The sequence below is a fragment of the Pholcus phalangioides genome, unplaced genomic scaffold (genome assembly GCF_987345545.1).
Source record: "Pholcus phalangioides strain wild (caught in Gottingen) unplaced genomic scaffold, Ppha-v1.0 ptg000001l_1, whole genome shotgun sequence".
Classification (NCBI taxonomy): domain Eukaryota; kingdom Metazoa; phylum Arthropoda; class Arachnida; order Araneae; family Pholcidae; genus Pholcus; species Pholcus phalangioides.
Window position 1 is genome coordinate 12678003 of NW_028301594.1, and position 22264 is coordinate 12700266.

At 38.6% G+C, this 22264-nt stretch overlaps 1 protein-coding gene across 3 annotated transcripts in view; it reads right to left on the minus strand.

The window, feature by feature from the left end:
* LOC149089891 (zinc finger homeobox protein 4-like) overlaps positions 1 to 22264 on the minus strand; it is a 308904-nt gene that overhangs the window by 81570 nt on the left and 205070 nt on the right. The window lies entirely within an intron of this gene.

A 22264-nucleotide genomic window follows, 5' to 3' on the forward strand; every position in this document is an offset into this window, starting at 1 on the left:
CTCGTATTCTGATTTTAACGGGTGATTTCCGCAGAACTACGGTCTCCGCTTACCCGAAGGCTAGTCAAACCAGAAATTCCACAAACTTCATGACAGGCACCTTTAGAGAACCGAAAGTTCTCTACACCTTTTTTTAAAGGAACAATGTAATGTTGTAAGATGTACAACTCTGACATTTTTTTCTGTGACATGTAAAGTACATAACCTGGATAGTGTGAGCTACCCAGGTTAAGTACAATTGATGACAAGTAATTTGATAACTTGTCACGGCAACATTCCCAACTAAATTCCCGCACCAAACATTCTGAAGAAATAACTATAGTCAGCCCCCGCATAATTGGATAACAGTAAACTGATTTAATATTTATGCCCGCTTTAATATTTTTATTGAATGAAGCATTCAGAAATTAAGTAAAATACGTGAACAGGTGAAATTTATGAAAAATCATGAAATGGTGCCCTGTAATGTCAAAGTGCAGTTCATACAGTTATTTCATTTTTGTTTAGCCAATAGAGAGCGCTAAATTTTCAAATAAAAAAAAAATAAAAACTTTTAAAAGAATCTGCACATACACCATGGCAATTAGAAAAGAATGTCTTGAAATTAGAAAAAAGCTTGGTATCAAGCTTGGGTATCAAGAATTACACAAAAACGTGGATGGAACGGATACCGACTTTTATCAAACATTTGTATATTTCTCTGCTTTTGTCAAATATTTAAAATTTTCACTGACAATTTTTTCCAGGTCGATGAGAAAACTTCACTAAGAAACACTACCTAGAAAAATATTTAAAAATGCAGGTCTAAATTTTTTAGGCAGTTTAATTTTCAAAATGTTTCCAGTCAAAACTAAAATCATTACCTGTGGAAAATTTTTGGGGCCGTCGATCTAAAGCAGCGTTTCCCAAAGTGGGCAATATCACCCACTGGTGGGCGATGGAATGGTCCAAGGGGGCGATAGAACCTACTGATTTAACATAGGATCCTATGGGTTTACTTGAGATGGGGGGGGGGCGATGAGAGGAAAAAATTTCTGATGAAGGGGTCGATAGAACAAAAAGTTTGGGAGACTATGATATAAAGGAAAAAATCCACACACAGGTAGCACTAACTTAGCTATTTACAGACGTGACCGATCTCAAATATTCTTTAATGTAAGATAGATGGAATAACGCGCTCTACAAAAAATGACAGAGACCCAAGGCCGTCGAACTCATTAACACACTCTTCAACCAACTAACAATATCAGGTTAGCAGCTGGGCCAGGACAATCATAACGAGATAACATAGGTTTGATTCGCATATCCTCATAACTATCGACATGTAGCAAAAAAACTCATATCTTCCCCAAAATTATCGAAGAAAAAGAATGCAGATATTCCCATGATGCCGAAATATGGTAGACGTACCTCAGTAAATGCTAATTCACAGCAGATGGCAGGAAAAAGTAAAATGAAAAGAGGATAAAAAAAATTAAGAAATGAAGACCCCCCCCCCCCCCATAGAGGGATGAAGAGGGTGAGAAGAATCATAAAGAGACAGACTAAGGCTTCGTTCTGAGCATTAACAGGGGGGGGGGGGCTTTAACCTATCTTAAGTGAATTTCCCATTCTTCATGATACCTTTCCTAACCCCCACTTACTATTAAAAAACCCGGGGGGGGGGCACAGACTCGTCCGGAAAAGGTATTGTTCCCAAGACACACCACAAAGCCAGATCCAGAAGATGGGGGATTTAGACTGCTTTTCAAAAAAAAAAAACATATTTCGTAAAGGAACTCATAAAAGGGACACATTATTCCGCTTTGTCCTTTTTCTTGTTTTGAGCATAGGGAAAAATAAAATAAAAAACGATGGGGGAAAAAAAAGAATCTTCAGAAAAATCAGGTAAGATAACAAGGACTATGGAGAAGAGAGGGAGAGAGAATGAAGAAAACGAAACATAAGGAGGGGGGGAAAAAGTACAAAAAGTAAGAGGAATCAAGATTTAAAAAAAAAAATTGTCTCAGGAAATCGTGGGAAAACAGGGGCATGATTAACATCAAGTGTTATAAGCCTCCCCCCCTCCAACTAACCAAAAAACTTCCACTATTACCAATAACCCTGGAACCAATATTGAGGAAAAAGAAAATGAGGGAATTTTCTTGAGACCCCTACCGAAAATTCCCTTTCATGCCCTTCCCTGTAGTCTTTAAGAAATATACGTACCTATATAAAAGAAAGGTGACACTTCTCTTCTCTATAACCAATGCTCTAACCCCGCTATAACAGATCACATAAAAGGGAAACAATATAATGGGGGACCCTTTTTCTTTTTCCAGGTGTTTTACGGGACAAAAAAAAAAAAAAAGTCCCTGTTTGCTACCGAAAACTTCAAGTATACATTATATGAAAAATAAGATCCGAGTTCCAATGGAGGGGGAATCCCAAGAAAATAGATGAAGGCGGACTAGATGCCGGCCAAATCCGTGCGGTTTCATAGATCACAATGGCGTTTTCCCCTCCCCTCAAAATACAAGGGGGTTCGAACATAAAAATGGAGGGTTGGTCCAGAATTAAAACTGTTCCAACCCTCCGTCCGAAGTTTTTCATTTTCTTGTTTCACGGGATATACCTCACCCTACCAGTGGTTTCAATACGCTGCTGCAACGACATTTTTAGCCTTTCCCCCCCCCCTCCCGCCAGAAAAACCTTTTCTGCGGCCCAGGTACGTAGTTTATTACGAGAAAAAAATGGCAAGGGACACTCGTGTGTGTGTGTTGGGGATATTTTTTTGTTCTGTGGCTGGTAGGATTGTGTGACAGAAGCTTTCGGTCGAACGTTTTTACACAAGAATGCTATCCGTACAAAAGGTACAGAGGGAAGTGAAGAATGAATAGGAATAAATGGTCGATTGCTTACTGTTATCTAGAATAGGTTATTCTTCACACTGGTAACCCCCTTACCACTGTTCCTAATGAAGTAAGAGAACCCCATAGCCCTGCGGTGGAAAACTTTCAGCTGGCCATACTCTGCTAAAACAGGAGCATACAGAAAATAACGACTAGCCACGTTTAGATTTGTTTATTGTTTAATAAAAAACTTTACTTTCCATCCATTGTCATCTATAACAGTGTTTTTAATCAGCATTTCCTTGAGAAACCCCTTGGTCTATCATAAGGTTGACAAATATCAGACGCCAAGTCACAATGGCGACTGGAAAATCGGTATCGACACCAAAACCTTTTCCATAATGACTTATAAATTGAAGTTTGAAGATTTACCATAAAAAAACACTTAATTTGATGATAGTATCTTCCGACATGCGAAAAGGTTAATATCCATGAAAAATAAAAATTTCAGGAGATTTTCGTTAGAGGAAACCCATGTAAGAGAACTGCAATGCAACCAATCAAGAAGAAAAAAAAATTCAAACCATAAATGCCAACTGTGTTAAAACAAATTTTAAAAAATTATCCGACACTTAAAATCTCACGGTTGAAAAAGCGGAACATATTCCGCTAAATCACAGGAAAAAAACTCGGGTGAGCTATTCATTCCTGTCGTCCAGAGAACGAACATCATCAACACGTACGTACGTTACTAGCTAGATACGTCCGAAAAATCAAATCACAGCCTTCCACTAAAGAAATAATACGTAGACTTCACCGATAGATCCAAAAAAGGGAAAAACACACATAAAAGTCGACAAGTCATTGAAGAAATAATAATAAAAAAAATAAAATAAAGCCCATTGGGGATTGTGACGATGAAATTCATCGATACCATAGCGACGACGACTGTTTACACAATGGACGGTGTCCATTTTCCCACCACCTCCCGACCGAAACTCAATGGAGTAAATTACAGTATTATATCTAAAAGGGACGGACGCCCCGAATATCCACACAAACATTATCTTTTACTTCCCACCTCCCGTCGTTTCCAATTACATAGAGTACTAGATAATAAGAAAACATAATGAGTTACATTTTTCTTTCTTTCGAGACAATAAAAGTCAAAAACGATTATTATTTCATATATATATATATATATATATATATATATATTTTTTTTGGGCAATTAAATAAATCGAAATTCAACCCGGAAAAAAGTACATAAATCAAGTATATATTGACTAATTATACGAATCTGATACTCGGAAGGGGGAAAATTCGAGAAATCAATCGATAAATTTAAAAAAAAAAAAAAAATTCCTCAATATAGACCGAAAATTCTACCCTTGAAAGAAACTTAATCGTCAGTGATGGGCAAACTTTTCAGTCCGCGGGCCAGATATACGGTACTTCTAGTGCGCCGAGGGCCTGAAACTGGTATGTAGAGGCTGACCATGGGACCCGTATCTTACTGGACATTCGCGTAATTTTTGAGATTTTTCATAAAATGTTCCTTTTTAATAATTACCGAGAGAGAGAAATCAGAATCAGGATTATTTTCATGACATGAGATTCACTAAAGTCTAAATTATAATAAAAGTCATCCAAATTCATCTCATATCGGTCGGTCCAAAATATACCTTTTCTTTTTTGATGTTACATTTTAATTTTAATCTAATGCAACTTGCGAGTATACCTTACCTCGACTGTCGGCCATCGGTAATTTTTTTTATCTTAAATTACAAATACAAATACAAATACAAATACAACGCCACAACAGGCAAACTGCCCAACGAGGTGGCTGACTTAAGAACATCATGGATCCCCGAGCCCCTACCTACTACTGCTACACCACACATGCACCCCCCCCCCCGCGGAACCCCCCAACGAATCGGTACATGCGGGAATGTGCGTGTACGTGTAGTGCAACCTGACGTGAAGTTTGTTTCTGTGTAATGCTTGTTATGTGTAGTGCTGTCATCTGCCCCCAGTTTTACTAACTATGAGTGAAGTGTTATGGTTGAATGATTTATCGTTGTAGGACTGTTGCTCTCTGTGGCGAGACTTTTTAACGGGGAGATCGGCTCGCATTTGCGCCTTGAAGTTGGGAACCACAGAAAACCAACTTCAGCCGACCACCACTGTGGGGTTCGAACCCGGATCCTCGCATCACGAGTCCGGCACTATAACCACTCGACCACCACAGCGGCGAGCCACCATTAACTAGCAATTTTACTTGTCTTTTGATAATTTTTTCTCGATAATTGAAAATGTTTTCGGGCAAATACTTTGAAAATTTTATTCGTGCTATTATTAACTAATTTAAGAATCCGAATACTTAATGCTTTTGACAATTTTACTAGTGATAAATGGATGCGAATTGAAGTATTTTTATGATGGAAATAAGGTCAACCTAGCAGCCTTCGGGCAGATGAAACCGCTTGGAGGGCCCCATTTCGCCCTCAGGATGTAGGTTTTCATCCCTGCTTTATGGCAATGATAGGCAAACTTCTTCAGGAGCGGGCCAAAAAAAAAAAAAAAAAATTAAAACCACAAATGCCAACTTAAAAACAAATTTTAAAAAATTATCCAACACTTAGAATCTCACGGTACGCCCTGACCAAAAATATTGGTTTAGGGCCAATACTATTTACTAAGACAAAAAAAAAAATTTCAACTCAGAAAAAGTTTTTAACCCTTACAGTGGCAATCCCGAGATATCTCGACAAACCGGATGTGCTTTATTTCGGTCACCCCGAAATATCTCAGGTTCTTAACACGTTTTTATTTCCAATATGCTGTTATAATGCGGATCAGGAAAGTTTTAAAAACCGCTCAAAAGGGTTAAATCAATTCCTATTTGATTTCTCACAACCATATTTCGCACATGCAAAAACTGGAACACACCCTTAAATGAATTTCTTTTAAAAAAACATCGAAATTTAACATTTTATACCATTATTTTAAACTCTGCGGCGGGTGCGATAGAACCTATAAGCGAGTCGTATTTTGCACATCAATAGTTCACGCAATGGCCGGTGTCCATTTCCCACCAACCCCCCAACCGAAACTCTGGAGTAAATTACAGTATTATATCAAACAGGGACGGATGCCCCAAAAATTCACACAAACATTATCTTTTACTTTAATACTCCCATCGTTTCCAATTACATAGAGTACTTAGATAATAAAAAAACATAACGAGTTGCATTTTTCTTTCTTTTGAGACAATAAATGTCAAAAGCGATTATTATTTTATGTATATTTTTTGAGCAATTGAATAAATCGAAATTCTACCCGGAAAAAAAAATTACACAAAACAAGTACGTAATGACTAATTATACGAATCTGATACTCGGGAAAAAAAAAATCAGAGAAATCAATTGATAAATTGGGAAAAAAAAATCATAATCAATTTCCTTAATAGACCGAAAATTCTGTCCTTGAACGAAACCTAATCAATCGTCTCAAATCAAACTCCATTTTCTACACAAAAACCTGATAATAAAATTGCGCAAAAAAAGACCTTTTTAACTACAAAAAAACTCACTAATCAACTAGCCAATGCATAGACACTAAAAAACCTATTAAACTAATATATACATTATTAGCTTTTTTTTTCTTCTCTCCATTCTGTTTCAAGGACGTAAGACTTTAGACCTAGATAAATTAGATTTCTTGGGAAATATCTTGTGTGAATATATACGAAAATAAATAAAATTTCTCTCAATACTTAAAGACGTCATTTAAGGAAAAATTATCTTATATAAAAGAGAAGAAAAAAAAGTGTGAATTTTTTTTTTCTTTTATTCCTAGACGTTGAATTTAGTAGAATTTTCATAATTGCTGAGTCTGAGTTTTGACCTCATTTTTTTTTTTTGTTTCCTCATAAAAATGTCACAATAACTGAAAAAAAGGAGAAAAATTGAATACGTGATAAGCTATTGACAGCATAGGCCATGCGACTAAGTAAACAAAAGGTTTGCGTATTGCACAAGACATAGGAAAAAGAAATTGCGCCTTTTTTAAAAAAGAAAAAAAATTGCTGAATTAACACGGAAGATATAAAAAAGATAAAGAAAATTATACGCAGCTGTTTTGTGTTCGCACCTATCGCGTTATTAATGGAGACCAGGGATATATACTATACCTTCATAAGCACTACTATTTTCTCACACGTATTCCCATTCTTTCTCTCCAGGAGTTTGACAGGGTTTCATCTAAGAACCCAAGGGACAATTTTTTTGTTGTTCATTTATATAATAGAACTTAGATAGAGACATGCTCGTGAAAAATCCTAGCCTGAGAAGCCTGCTTGAAGGTCTGTGTCTTAGCTCGGTTCCGGGATGCGGAATCCCTGGACATGGGGGAAAATTTACAAAAAAAAAGGCCAAACAAGGGTGGATTCGACATATTCAGATAAGGTTTCAAACAAAATCTGCTCGATCATTTTCTTGACCGTAAAATTTCCCTGACCAAAAATCATGAATAAAAATATACTCAAAAGTCTTAACCTTCGAAATGTGTGTTCGAGGTTTGGTTCTTTTTTTCTTTAAAGAATTTTTCTTGACTTTTGTTTCCTAATTTTCCGGGTCACTTGGAACCCAATATTTAATTTACCATAAACGGGCCGTGAAAAATTCTGGCTAGGATGGCCCGCTAAAGATCTCAGACCCTATGTGGCCCAGCTTCTTAATTCAGAATTCTTGATCATGGGAAAAATTTAAAAAAAAAAACCGAACCTGTAAATTTAGCATCTTCAGATCTAAATGACCGAGCGAAATTATAGTACTTCCGATGTGTCACAACGCGTTTATTAACACATTTTCTAAAAACTGATGCGGGAGAATAGGGTATTAACCCTTTCACCCAGGGTCGGCACTAAAGGGGGACAACTGCCCCGGGTGGCAATTTCAGGAGGGAATAAATAACACCGTTATAAAATTATCAAATTTGAAAGTTGTGGGGGCAGCAAAATAATGTTTGCCCCGAGCGGGAAAAATCCTAGTTACGGCCCTGCTTTCACCAGCATAACAAAAATTACTCAAGCCCAGTAAAATTTCGTAAAGTAAAGGGAATAGAGAAATGTGTTCCATTGAGGAATGAGCTTTACAAAATATCTGGGCTTGCCATCGCTAAGATAAAAGGGTTTTAAGAAGGCGAGATATCTCGTCAATGTCAGCGAGAGGATTGGTGAATCCAAAAAACCAGCAAGTTAATGGTAAATATACAAGTCAATAAACAATCGAAATTAGTTGCTTAGAAATTGAAAAAAATATAACAGATTCCTCAATAAGATTTCATAAATTGACTACCAATCATGACTTAACTTTTCACGCGGCGCAGCAGGAATCGCTCAACTCTCTTCAAAATGATATCGTTTTTTTAATGAAGTAAGTTTCATTCCGATTTTCAGTAGGTGTAAACTGAGGGGTTTAGGGATAAGTGCCCCATTGAGAAATCTTCTTTACTAAATATCTGGACTTATCAATGCTAAAATGGCTTCATACGGCGAGATATCTCGTCAACGCAGCTAGACCGCACAAGTATATTGCATCCAGTACGTTCTTACATATCTTATGCAGGATTTTTCACACCCCATCTACAAATGTACACTCTTCTTATTTAACCATTTTTGTCGCATTCGCGAAACACTCTAGCCTCCTTAAAAATAAGTCTTTCATTTTAGCCTTGGGAAGCCCAGCTATTTTGTACAAGTGATATCTCAAAGAAACACTTTTCCCTATACCCACTTACTTTTCATCCACTGAAAATCGGAAGAAAGTCTACTTCATTATAGAGATATGGCATTTTGAAGGAAGGTTTAGTGATTTTCTGCAGTGACGCTTAAAGTATTAAATTGGGTAATTCTACCTTCAACTGATAATTATTTCAAACAAATCGAATTATAAACAGGTAAAGTCAACAATAAATCAAACGCAAGAGAATTTCATAAAATCTGAATTAACAAGCTCCATTGCCTATAATACCAAGCAAAAATTATAAATTTATAAATGGTTCATCAACGCTAGCGGATATTCACGAATTTGTATGAAAAGCCATTTTACGGAAAACAGCACAAAAGTGTCAAAAATAGGTTCACCTGGTAAAAGGGTTGTAATAGCTTCCGATTCGATCCCAAGAGCTGTCTTTCCATACGCTCTTTTTTATCGCTTTCCCTGGATGGTCTCGATTTCAAAAGCAAGTGAAAGTCTCAAAACAAAATTCAAAATATAAAATAAAAAAAAGGGAGTTGATGCTGCTCGACGAAGCACAAGGTCACAAATGAGTAAATCTCCGCTTTCTCTCCCCTGTTGGAATATCGGATCACTAACTAGTAGTAGTACAATAACACACGGTATCATATCTTATTAGCATCTCTTTAGTCGATAAGCATTGGAAAAGAAAAATAATAAATAATAAGCTTTTAGCAGACTAATATCAAAACTGGCCGTCGATACCTCATTTGGCGATAGCTTACGATGCTTTAGCTCGGAATAACGGAAAACTTCAAGTTTTCCGTTATTCCGAGCAATTATTATGCAAATTCAATCTTTTTCCTAGTCGCAATCAAAACATACGGCCACTTGCTCTGACTCGAACCAACATTATTCTTGAATCGCAAAGCCGATCGATACTAACCGAGTGCGAAAATTCGATATAGCATCGAGCGGTTTTGGGTCCTTCGGTGAGCACCGTGGTGCTCACGGACAATAGGATGCAGACACCTGTTGTTAAAAAGGATGCATTTCTCATCTAATTTGTGTAATGCAATTATAAAATTCATCAAAAATCGACATGGACAAGCACGGACGGCTGGAGACCAAATTTTTACCTGTGGAGACAGTCTCGGTGCCCTTCCGGCGTATAAGCCGCAGCAGTAAAACTACCGCGAAGACTCGTAGTTGTGTTCCCAGCTAGATATAATGCATAAAAAATTGCAGTTTCCCTCAAGAAATCATTCCATCGCGAAATTTTTTGATTATTGCCCCTCTGCTCAGACATTTTGTTTTCTCACCGCCCGTCCTCTTGTTGAGCGATCCCGTAGGATTCTATATTGTATCCGTAACTACTATAGCCCTTCCCCATCCGGTACGTTCCGTCGCCCCGCAGAGGACTATATTGCCGACATTGGAAAAGACTGACGTAATCATTTATAGTTAAAATTTCAGACAAAAACTTTTTTTTCCGAAAAAGTTTCCCATTCCATTTATTTATCACTGATTTTGCGTCCCTCCTTCAGCAGCACCCCGTGCGGGCTCTAGGGCCACCACTGTAGACGACAAAATATGAGAAAATGTCAAACAACCTTGCATATTATGTATGAAATTAAAACCTGGTTGGTTCTCACACGCACACACACACGGACATTGTTATTCTATATTAACTCTTCAGCGGCATTGACAAGATATCTCGCCTCCTAAAAAGCTTCTTATTGTAAAGCATTGATGCATCCAGATATTTTTTAAAGTTGATTTGTCAAATTTTACACTGTAGCCCTTAGTTTGCAGGTACTTAAACTTGGAAGAAAGCCTACTTCATTAAAAAAAAAAATACGGCATTTTGAAGGAGGTTTAATGATTTCTGCTTCGCCGCTTGAAAAATTAACCCCTTCATCATAAATCCCAAATTAATCAGCCATAAAATATCACACTTCAAAATCTGAACTAAAGTAAAACCTTTACGAAGGACCATCTACCAAGTTTCTTGTCCGGAATTTTCTCCCCACATCATTTCAGAGCACAACCTCTTCAAAGACAGAGAATGGACCTCTTAGAAAGGTTCTGATGATTTAAAAATCAAACCAACTTTTTGAACACATTCAAAAAACGAATTTCAATACAAGTAATTGAGTTATAATTGCGAAATTCTGAACTGTTTATCTTTTTTTAGAACGGTTCAAACGGGACTTGAAGTTGGAAAAATAAACCATATATTAAAAAAAGAGAATTCCCGATGACAAATTCTATCCAAGAGTAACCGCCAAGCACGCCAAGAGAATCTTGGCAATCTTACGTAAGCGTAAGCGAAAACTAAAAAGAAGTGAAAGTGGCAAGATAAGAGCTAGACAGAAAATAATGATAATAAAAAAGAAAAAACTAAATTCCCAAACGCGATCAAGAAATCGAAAATAAATAAGCGGGAGAAAAAAATAAAGATTTTTTTTTTTTTTTCATTGTATTATCTAATGTCTGGCTGCAAATTCAGCAAAAAATGTCATCCGCGTCAAAACAAATGATATGCAAATTATTCCTCATTTTCCAAGAAACCAAACGAAGTGTTTCTGAATAAATGTCTCATCAGATTGTATTTCTTTTTTTTTAAATTGCACTTTTATATGCATTTGCGAAAAATAAAATCAACACAATCGCTGATATAATCGAAATTTCAGTAAAAAAAAAACATCTTCCTAAAATCGTTTTTGAAAATTCGACCAGTTATAAGAAAATTTCACAACTAAAAATCAACAATTTTTTCTCGACTATAAAATTATATAATATAATAAAAAAAAACCCTTAAGACCACACGCATATATCATGAAAAATTCATAATTTGCTGATCCCGTTTTTGATACGATCTTATCACCCCCGTCCTTCCCGGGAGCGCACATACACGAGGAAGAGGCTGCAAAAGCTTCAACGTTGTGAGATAAACCTAATTATGTTTTTTCCTTCTAATTTTTAAACACAATAAATTGTAAAATCAATGTAATAAGGGGCGTTTAATGCAACGGTTCCCTTGTGTCTCCGTGTGTGCTTCCCAGGGGCTCTGCGGCCGCTCCAGGATAATAGAATAAATCAGTAAATCTGATAAATTTTAAAAAAAGGCCTGCGGGGATCGCCATAGCAAATGTATAGTGAAAAGCGAGACAATACAGGTTGAGAACCGCTGTTTTAGTGGGTTTCATGTGATTTTTGTCAAAGGAAACTTTACAGCATTGCAATTTATGTCGTGACAATTCTCGCTAAGCAGGCACCCGTGAGAAAATTTGAGGCCAAACTTACAAGGTTTGACACGGTGAAATCTAGCCAGGACCAGAGTACTGCCAGACTTCGATATAACGTCACCCCTGGGGACCGAACAAAAATGACGTCATAAGCGGGTGCTTGATAACAAGTCATCCCGATTCACCAAGTATGCTGGCAAAGACTTATTGGAAAGTGACGTTATAGGCCGAACGACGTTAAAAGTGATAACGCCATACCAAGGTATAATTGTGACTTGAAAATAAGCTTCGTCGAGAATAATGTCCTGTGAGTGATGATATACTGTAAATATATTTAAAAAAAAAAGACGTGGGGACCTTCAAACATAAGCCATAACACACAAAACAGAGGAAGGAGCGTCCACAGGAACACAAAAAAAAAAAAAAAACAGGAGGCAAAATCACCATAAAAAAGATAGAGAGGTGCGTATATGCTCTGTGAGGTTATAAAATATTCTAATAAGGATCGTAAACACAATAGATATTCATTCACCCTAACCTTTGCAGCAAAAGCGGACTTCGCACACCGCAGATGGTGTTTTTCAGTTTCAACAACAACGGCAAGAGGTAAAAAAAAAAAATGGGTCTAGTCTATTGTTGAAAAGGCGACACAAGCTTCCGAGAGTGAGAGAGAACAATTAGTTCACACCGCGATATATCGGAACAACCCGTTTTATAATGCGGATCATCCGCAACGGAGTTGTGTATCACAGGGAACAGAATATCTATATATATAAAAAAACTGAAAAACGAGGCGTGAGGATTCCTGGAGGAATGAGCATGTTTGTGTCACAGTAAATAGATCTGCAACACCCGGGTTTTCTGATAATCGGAATGCCAGTTCATCCGATTTAACCCGCAACCAGTGTTCGCCAATACGTGCCAAAATTAAATTTTACTCCCAATTTCGTTGAAGAATGAAAATCTTCAAATTTTAGGTAATTTTTACTCACTGATTAAAAATAAAATACCCTTTGTTGTACAAAAATGCCCCTTAAAATTTTTTAAAGAGCAGTTAAATTACTCTTCCAAATATTCCCGGATAATACCACTCGCAACCCATTGTAGATTTAAATTTTTTCTTCTGCTGCCCCCCCCCCCCCAACCCCACCTGAAGAGAAACAATTTTTACTTTATACATTTTGTGCACAATATTTTTTTTCAGTAGAGACCCCTGAGCAACAGATATCTATCAACCGTCTTAAGACACTAGTTTAGCGGGGTCCCAGGTCATATGGGGTCCGCTATAATCAGATATCTCCTGCTATACCTTTTCGACAGCAGGACAATTTATATTGGTACGCTGGTACTCTTGGCCACGTAGAGGGTCCCAAAACAACACTTTGCCCGTAAGCAATGATAGTGTTGGGATGGTCCAGGCACCAATCTTCTACCACTCGGTATATATAGTCTGGGATCTACAGGAGTCAAAACTTCCCACCATATCCTAGCTTAAATGCATTTTTTTTCCGGATGTCTCTATGGGCCCTTTAGGGCGGTATTCACCGACATGGTTTAAGCTATAGTCACAATTTTTTGACAAAAGATCGACACGGATTGGTTAAATTCAGGGTTTTAACCAATCTATGTTGATCTCTTATCCAAAAATTGTAACTACAGGTTTAAACCATGTCGGTGAATACCGCCCTTAATCAACTGCCAATGAGGCCTCCTTAGAATATCATCGGGCCGCTGGTGGCCCATTTGGTCCCGGTTAAGAATCATGGCTTGGGTGTCTCAAATCCTGGAAGGCGGTCTGGTCATGGCTCGCCACAAGCGTGGGGCTGACAGGGGTCCAGTCCAGAAGCCCGTGACTATTCTCATCATTTTCTATTTTTTCACGTTGTAAATTATCTATATCGGGAGCTCGTGACCTGTCTAATCTGAGAGCCAAAGGTTTTCCGCTCCAGGATGTCAGGGCCATGAGTCTGGTCTCAGAGATGTAAACCGAACGGTACGTTTCGCAGCGCCTGACAGACTCCAGGAGGCGCGACCCTGGACAAAGCACGCATTAGAAAGCCTCCACAACTACAATCAAAGATGTTTGGTCAGGCAAGCAGATTTCTCATCCAATACTGAACTATCTTCGTAAGGTTGCGCAAAAAAGTGATCGGCTTCTTTGAGATTTATTTTGATAGCAGCAGCATGGGCTCCGACCCGGGGCGATTTTCATCATCCCCCCCCCCTCCCACACTATAAATTCACTAAAGCATGAACTTTACGCCCATGTAAGGTCTGGCTTGGGAGGAGTAGGGCTGCTGCAGGATGTGGGGGGGGGGGGGGCATGAATAGCAGCAACCTCCAAATTTTGTGGATTTTCCTATTTCGAAGGAGTGAATGTAAGCCGGTCTCTTATTTGAAAAAGTCTCTCCGCAGAGAGCAGGCCGACCTTCAACATGAAACTTACATCATATAAAAATTCAAGCATTTAGAATCTTCAGCTCATAATACGGAAAGAAGATGGCAGCACAAGAAAGGACAAGAAACTGGCCCAACTCTAACAACAAAAATACGTTAGGGTCACACATATATACATACACACCGAAAGAAAACAGTGTAATAATACCCATCCCAGCTTCTTCCACGTGGGTACAAAAAAAATCCCTAAACACTCCCTAATTTATTGACTTTTAATTACAGTGGAAAATTAGCTCGCCATGATTAACGGCGAAATGTAAAATTCATCGAACCCGAACAAAAATGCCCTAAATATACAATCCCGGGGGAGGGGAAGCTCGAGTACATACTTGAAGGGACTCGAGATTTCACGGTGTGACATCCTCGTTATTATTATACCAATTAAAACGGCATTTGATAATAATTAGGAATCAAATAAAGCGATTTATAGCTTACCAGAGAGTGACAGACAAGAATGGAATATTTTCTATCCAAACGCCACACACACACTAAAAACGCACAAACGAACGTATCGCTTTTCCTTGAAGCGATCAAAAATTTTTGCCGAGGGGTGCAATGATTCAGCATTCCTAATTAGGAAGCTCAATTAGTATAATTAACCGTCTCGCTAGTCTCATTAAAGAGGATTTAATTAATCACACACACACACACCTTTGCAGACTTTTCTAAAAAGGGAAAGGCTCGAAATGAAATTCCGTCCTAATTACCGGCAATTAGCAATGCTCTTTCTCTCGCTCTCCCCTGTCTCTTTTCTTGGTGAAACGTCACTAATGGACATAAGGGTTATACTAATAACATAAGCGGTTGTTTGAAGATCTCTGGGAAATAAAAAATAGAAGTGGATCGAACCCCCTTTGGACGTTAGTGTCTTTCCTTGACCTTTTTAACAGCTTCTGACATGGACATTAAGAGGAATTCCGAAATTGTTTCTCAATCGTGTTCGCGATCGAGACCCATTACGTGACTCTTTGAATGATTACCGATACATCGATGAAGACCGAAATGTTAATGATACCAGGACCCGTTAATACAATGTTCCCAACAAATTATGCTTGATCGTTTCCCTGTCTAAAATCAGGGTCGTCTTTGTGGACCCCCGTAAGATATATTTTTTAATTCCCCCCCCCCCCCACAATAGGCTAGAAATGTGTCTGCCTATTAATTTGCAAGCTTACTCTCGAAATATTTTACCGTATCTCATTTTCATGAGGCTCCATTCTGCACTTGTGGGACCCGGGTGGGTTCATGCGTCAAAACGGCACTGATGCAAAATTCCTGAAGAAATAAATATGCCGTATTTTAACGTGTATAAGGAACCCCCTCTTTTTGCCAAAAATTGGGTCCTAAAAATAGGATAGGTTCTATACATGGAAAGTTATTTTATATATATATATATATATATATATATATATATATACCTTTTCAACTTTTCTGCAAATTTTAAGCCCAAAAAAAAATAAAAATAAGGTGGTTCCTTATACACGTTAAAATGCGGTAATTCAAAATCGCAACATTCCAAATCTTTTTTTTTTGAATTAAGTCCCCCCCCCCCCCCAATCAAATATTTGCCTAACTAATTTGCCAAATAATTTTACATTTTTCCGGACCATTTTTCATTGCCCTGATTTTTAAGCTCGCCGAGAACCATGCAAAAAAAAGTTGAAGCAAATTTAGTAAAAGAAAATTTATTTGTGTTGTTATTGTGGTTATTTCACGAATTTATAAGAAAAACAATGTGTGTGTGTGTAGGGGGAGGGGCGCACGGAACCGCCTTTTAAATTAATTCAGAAACCCAAATTTTAAAGACGAAGCCAAGCATCCACGGGTCAAAAAAAAAACACGCGAGATGGCCCTGGCCATGCACACCCGAACTGACAAAACGAACAGTTTTCCCTCCATATTTGACCAGAAAAGCCACCAGACTTTAACAAAAAAAAAAAAATGTTTTCATTCTTTTTTTGCAAATAAATTTTTATTCCACTATTTTCACAACACGGCCTGAAATAAGCTATTATAATTCCCGAATGTGGCTTAGAAAAGATAAAAGGTTGGACAACCTCCGCGTTTCAGATTTTCATTAACCCCCTTAAGCGGCACAGCAGAAATCAATCAACTCCCTTCAAAATGCCATTCCTTTTTAATGAAGTAGGCTTTCTTCCGATTTCCAGAAGGTACAAAGTCAAGGGTAAAGTTCCCCATTGAGAAATAAAGTTTAAAAAATATCGGGGCTTGTCACAATGCTGGAATAAGGAAAGAGGCGAGATATCTCGTCAATGCAGCTCAAAGGAGTTTAAAAAATATACATTCTCTCGATTATAGATATTATTCAATAGGATTTTTCAAGGATCCTGTTTCCCAATCTTGATCAAAACAGTCCCCTCCCCCCTATTGCAATGCGGCCCAGAAAACCTAAAAAGGTGGGCCAACCGGTCTCATAGACATTCATTAAAAAAAAAAAGTAAATTATAACAAATGAAGATTTTTTCCCCTAGTAGATGTTATTTGATCCCGGGCAGCAAAAACTCGGGCCCTCCCTCCGTCCTGGTTAACATTCTCACAAAACGTTCTTCGAAAAACAACTCGGCACATGTCGTACATTACAAAGGAATTCCACCCCCCCCCCCCCCCCCGTACAAAAAAAAATATGTTTACTCAATAAACAGAATCTTTGAGAAACATAAGAAATTTTTCTCATTCTAAATCCAAGGGGGAAAAAAGACACTTGGAGGTCGTCGTCGCATGACCGACCCTATAAGGGAGTTGATCCCTCGTAAGAATAAAAAAAAAATTGGAGGGGTTGGTTCGGGGGGGGGGGGACAAAGAAGAGAATTCCAATTGTAAAGTTGACCAGGGATTTTCCAGAAGTCCCTTATTATTCTAGATTTTTGTGTGTTTGGGCAACGAGAAGTGCAGGGTACCCTCCAAAAAAAAGCATAATAATAAGAAAGGGAATTTTCACCTCCCCCTAAATTCTCTACTTTGTTCCATTCATATGTGCATAAGGTACATTTCATATTCGTACTCACAAGGAGGGATATTCTTCTTTGCAACCTCCTCCTCCTCCTTGTGTATGTGTCTGTTGCCCCTGATCGCACCTGAAAAGACTATCATTAATTCCACTAGGAGATTTCGGGTTTGGGGAAAAAAAAACGACAATAGCAAAAAAAAAATGTTAAAAATGGCATTCTGGTTAAAGAAAATCCGTAAATAAAATCAAGAAAGGGCACAGTCCTTAAAAATTCATTTATGGAATCATGTTGGACAGTGCCGTCTAAACGCATGGGCCCTCATGATAATGAGATATGGTCGAGATTTAGCACGTGAATTGGTAGGCAGGTATTGCTTGTCACATGAAGGCCCTCAGAAAAATAGATTTGCCCAGAAGCCCATGATGCTCTTAGGACGGCTGTGATGTTGATTATACTAGTGAGCGATATCATGTGTGCTCTCTCCCCCATATCTCTGAATGCACCTATACCAGAATTATAGAAAACAAAATTTTCTTAGCCTTAACATTTTTCTTAGAACAAAACAACCGCAAAGCGGTATGAAAAACTTTGGTTTATCGATCTCCGGGCTCCATGAGTTTGAAAAATAAACACAATTTATAATTCCAGGCAAGATAAAAGCTATTCAAAATCGGGTAATGAAGCACTCAAATCACAATTTTGTTTAAAAACGAACACAATAACCGGCAATTCCATGGCCGAAACTGTGGCCTTAACGTGCCCGAACTTATGAGGAAACAGGCTCTGGATGTAACCATGACGTTTTCTGCAGCAGGGTCCTCTCAGCTGGAATTTCGGGTCGGGAACAAGATGAGATTTTTCACGGGTGCCCTGGCTGGAGCATTTGGTGGGGGGGGGGGGGGAATGGGTGTACGACATCCTCATCTTCAACAAAAATCGAGTCCTCTTTTATTTTTAGTCCTTAACAAAGGACGAAAAATAAATTTTAATTCTTTCACAAGCAGATTCCAACTTCGAACCGAGAAAATGGCAAGGGTTTCTATGCGCCTCCTAAGGATGGACAGACCCATCTTAAAGCATAGGCCCATCCGGGGAACCTCAAGGGCATGGGGGGGGGGGAGCTCATGATAATGAGAGTTTGATATTATTAGTTTCTGAGGCTGTGTAAATTGTCAAGAGGCTGATCATGGGGTTGGGAGTGGGCAGGCACTTACAACAAAGGTGGGGAGCAAAGTATCGCATCGTCAGGGGGCACACGGTGCTGTTAATGCGACCTTGGGATGAGAAGAGTTTTACACCCCCCCCCCCCCCTTGTATTTCGGACAACGGACTGCTTAGCATTGTGAGTTCATCCATAACAGCCATTTTCTCAGCAGCAGGACCGATCCCTATTCATAATACGGCTTTCACGACCAGCAAAGTATGAAAATTCGAAATTTCTAATGAATCCCAGAGTGTTACCTCGTATAACCGCTCGAACTTCTAGCTGGAAATTGATTATTTTCAATATAAAAAAATGACAACAATAGGTACAGTGACAGTACCTAGTGCACTGTTGCTTTTGTCCCAACACTCTGGCGACAATACCTTGGTATGGGGGGAAATAAAGGTAAAGGGAGGGGGGGATGAGCTCTGGTTCCGTTTTCGGAATTTTCAATGAATCCGTGTTTCTCCCCCCTTTCTATTCTTCTGGTGCTTTACCTTCGAAGTACATTGGACCATGAAAATTGCAAAGGACATCTGTTCAGGACTTTTCTTTAAGATTATAAGTAGAGAAGAAAAAAAGCAATGTGTTGGGCAGAGAAGAATATATCCGAAGGGAGGGAGGAAACAATACAGCCTTTTTTCATAGGTATAGTCTAAGAATAGCGACAATACTGTGCTAAGCATTGACATAGTGCGAATTTTCGTACTTCGTTAAAACAGTTGAAGACAAAGAAGCATTCCCTTGGCATCATGGGGTCCCAAGCAAAGTTATGTTCTGGGGGGGGGGGGGGAGGGCTACAACATTGGAAGACACTGCAAGACATCATACCAATTTACATTCTTGTTCTAAAAAATCATAGCACCGAATCTTATCGTGGGGTCCCCAATTCACGAAGGGGCCTCAGGCTGCACCTGAAAAAACCATGTTTTAAAATATTGAACGATACAAGGTGGACGAGAAAAAAAAATCCTGGACACCTTTTTACAAAAAAGTTCATATTTTACTCACTGATGGCGTTATAAAACGGGGAAAAAAACTCCCGACTTAAAAGAAAAATCAACACAAAACAGCGCATAATTAATGTTTATTTCAATTTGCGTTACATAAAACTATCACATTTCCAACACAAGCGCTCTTTTTATCTCGGGTTACACCTAAACGGGTGAAAGGGTATTCATGTTGAAATATGGTGGTTTTATGTAACGTAAATTGTCATAAACATTAATTATGCGCTGTTTTGTGTTGCATCTCATCTTTTATGTCGAGTTTTCCGTTTTACAGCGCCACCAGTCAGTGAAATGTCAACTTTTTTTTTCAAATTTATTAAAAAAGCTCTAAGCAATGATAAATATTTTGGTGCAAACCACTCTTTCATGCGAATTGGTTGATTTTTTAAAATTAAAATGTAAAATGTGTCTACAGGCCTTCCCGCCCACCTGTAATCTTGACCTAACAAATGTTTTTCGACTTTGTATTTTTCTTTCACAGAATTTTCCCTTGACACCTGCCAAATATTTTTTGTATTTCCTTCCCCTGATTTATGCCAAATACAGTGGAGCCCCACTTATAACGTTCCCACTTAAAATTTTTCACTTTTTCTCGTTTGCTACGACTCATTTTTGTGGTCCCAAATATTACTAATTCTCATTGGGACTTCCCGTTCAAAACGTTTTTCATAACGGTTTTCTGAAAAATGTTATAAGTGGGTTTCGACTTTATTTTACATTTTTCCTGACCATTTTTTATTATCCTGATTTTATATGTCGATAGGAACACATGGCTTTTACATCCTGCTGCAGAGGGCCCTCTAGACCAGACTTTTTGAGGGCCACATCTATAGTTAATTTATAGCGTTAAGAAACAAAAACTGATGAGAATCGTCCTGGAGCCCTCCTCCACAAGGGAGGGGGGGGGGAGAGGACAGGGCATTTGACTTCGGTGAATTGAACCCTCGCTTAAAGGATTGTGTAAGTTTTGAGTTGAAAATATGGAGAATATATGAACTTTGGGGGCTTTCATCAAAAAATAGTAAAGTTGAACTTGTAAGGGTTTAAAAACCCTTACAAGTTCATACAGTTCATACGATGGCTCCCGGGAGGAAGTGACTCCGGGAAAAGTATGATTTATTACATAGAATTCAACAATAAATTTCTGGAAAAAATCCCTCGGTCCCTCCTTTTGGGACAAACACAAGTTTCTACCATTTCACACCCAGAAGTGGTAATCCTTGTAATTCAGTTTCACACCGATTCCGTCTCGAAACGCATAAATAAATTTACTTGGTAAAAAAAATTATTAGCCAATAACACTAATAAAAACAGTCGAAATTCTATGGGGTTATACGAGGGGGAAAAAATAGAGCTGGGAAGGAGGCTAAGAAGCTATATATTCTTTTTAGAGGACCTCCCATATTTCTATAAAAGCACGGGGAGGGAAAGAGAAATCACCTCCTTCTGAGTTTGGAATTTCGCAATTTATGTCTTTCAGGTGTGTTTGATTCCAAAAGGGAGGATGATAAGACAGACCTTCCAGAAGCTGACATTCCTCTCGCCCCCACCTTTTCCCACAGTCAAACTTACCCCCCCCCCACCCCAACAGCAGCATATACCTGTTGTTTTCTCCCTTTTCCTGAACCCCAGTCAGTACATGATGGACCGACCACGGTTCCTCTGACTGACCAATGCATACGTGTGTGCAGAGGATAGTATTCACTAAAAAAAATCCCTTCATCTTGTAACAGCGGGTATCCGATATGCCCCTCTTTTCAAAACACAATCTTCTCTATCTCCGACCCCCCCCCCCCCAACAATACCCAGCAGTGAGTGACCAATGAATGGACTGAACGACGGAATCGAAATCCCAGTATGTCACACAAAAGAAAAAATATAATACAATATATCCCCACTGAAGACATCCGCCATTTAATAAGATGCTTTTTAGAAACAAATCTATAGGTTTCTTTCGGCAAAGCAAAGTAGTGATTCTGGTAGTAGTCCTGGAATATTCGGGGGGAGGGCATAGGCGAAAATCAAGTTTGAGGAAGCTACGGCAGGTGATTAAGGGCCACATAGACTTCTAGAAAGTGAAATATGCTGAGAAAAGAGTGGTTAAGAGATGGTATTAAACGCCAACTGGGGCGAAATTTATTGTAGTTAAGGGATGCTGCTATGTCTCCACTAAGACAAACTTTCCAGAAGCTGGCATTCCACTCGCCCCACTTTTTCCACAGTCAAGCTTACCCCCTCCCTTCAACAGCAGTATATACCTGTTGTTTTTTTACCTCTTCGTGAACCCCAGTTCTTTTCTTTGTGATCCACATTAGTATGCGTATTACAAGGAATTGAAAAGTGTGTGTGGTTAGCTCTGGTGTATTGGTTAGCGCACTTGCCCGGTATGCAAGGGCACCCGCGTTCGATGAGGAGACACAAAGCACTTTTATTTCCAAATATTAGTTTCGGCATAACATCCAGAAAATTCAATTTCTCAAAGAGTGGTTATTTTTGTTTTGGAATCCAGCCGTCGTCATTAATCTTACGGCATTCTCAGCTTGTCGTAACGCATACGCCTCAAGTGCATAAAAGGCCACGTGTTAATGAGATACATATAAATGGTTGATTTTATACATATACAACCTTTAACACAATTCTAAATTGAAGTTGGTAGGTATTATAGCACGGGAGCATCTTTCTGTACGGGGGACGCATGATGCTGTTAATACGGTTCTGGACACGGCATGCCATTCGAGAACCACCGATCGAATTCCTCAATCCAATCCAGACTGTGCCACAACGCCAAGAATTCCACATCC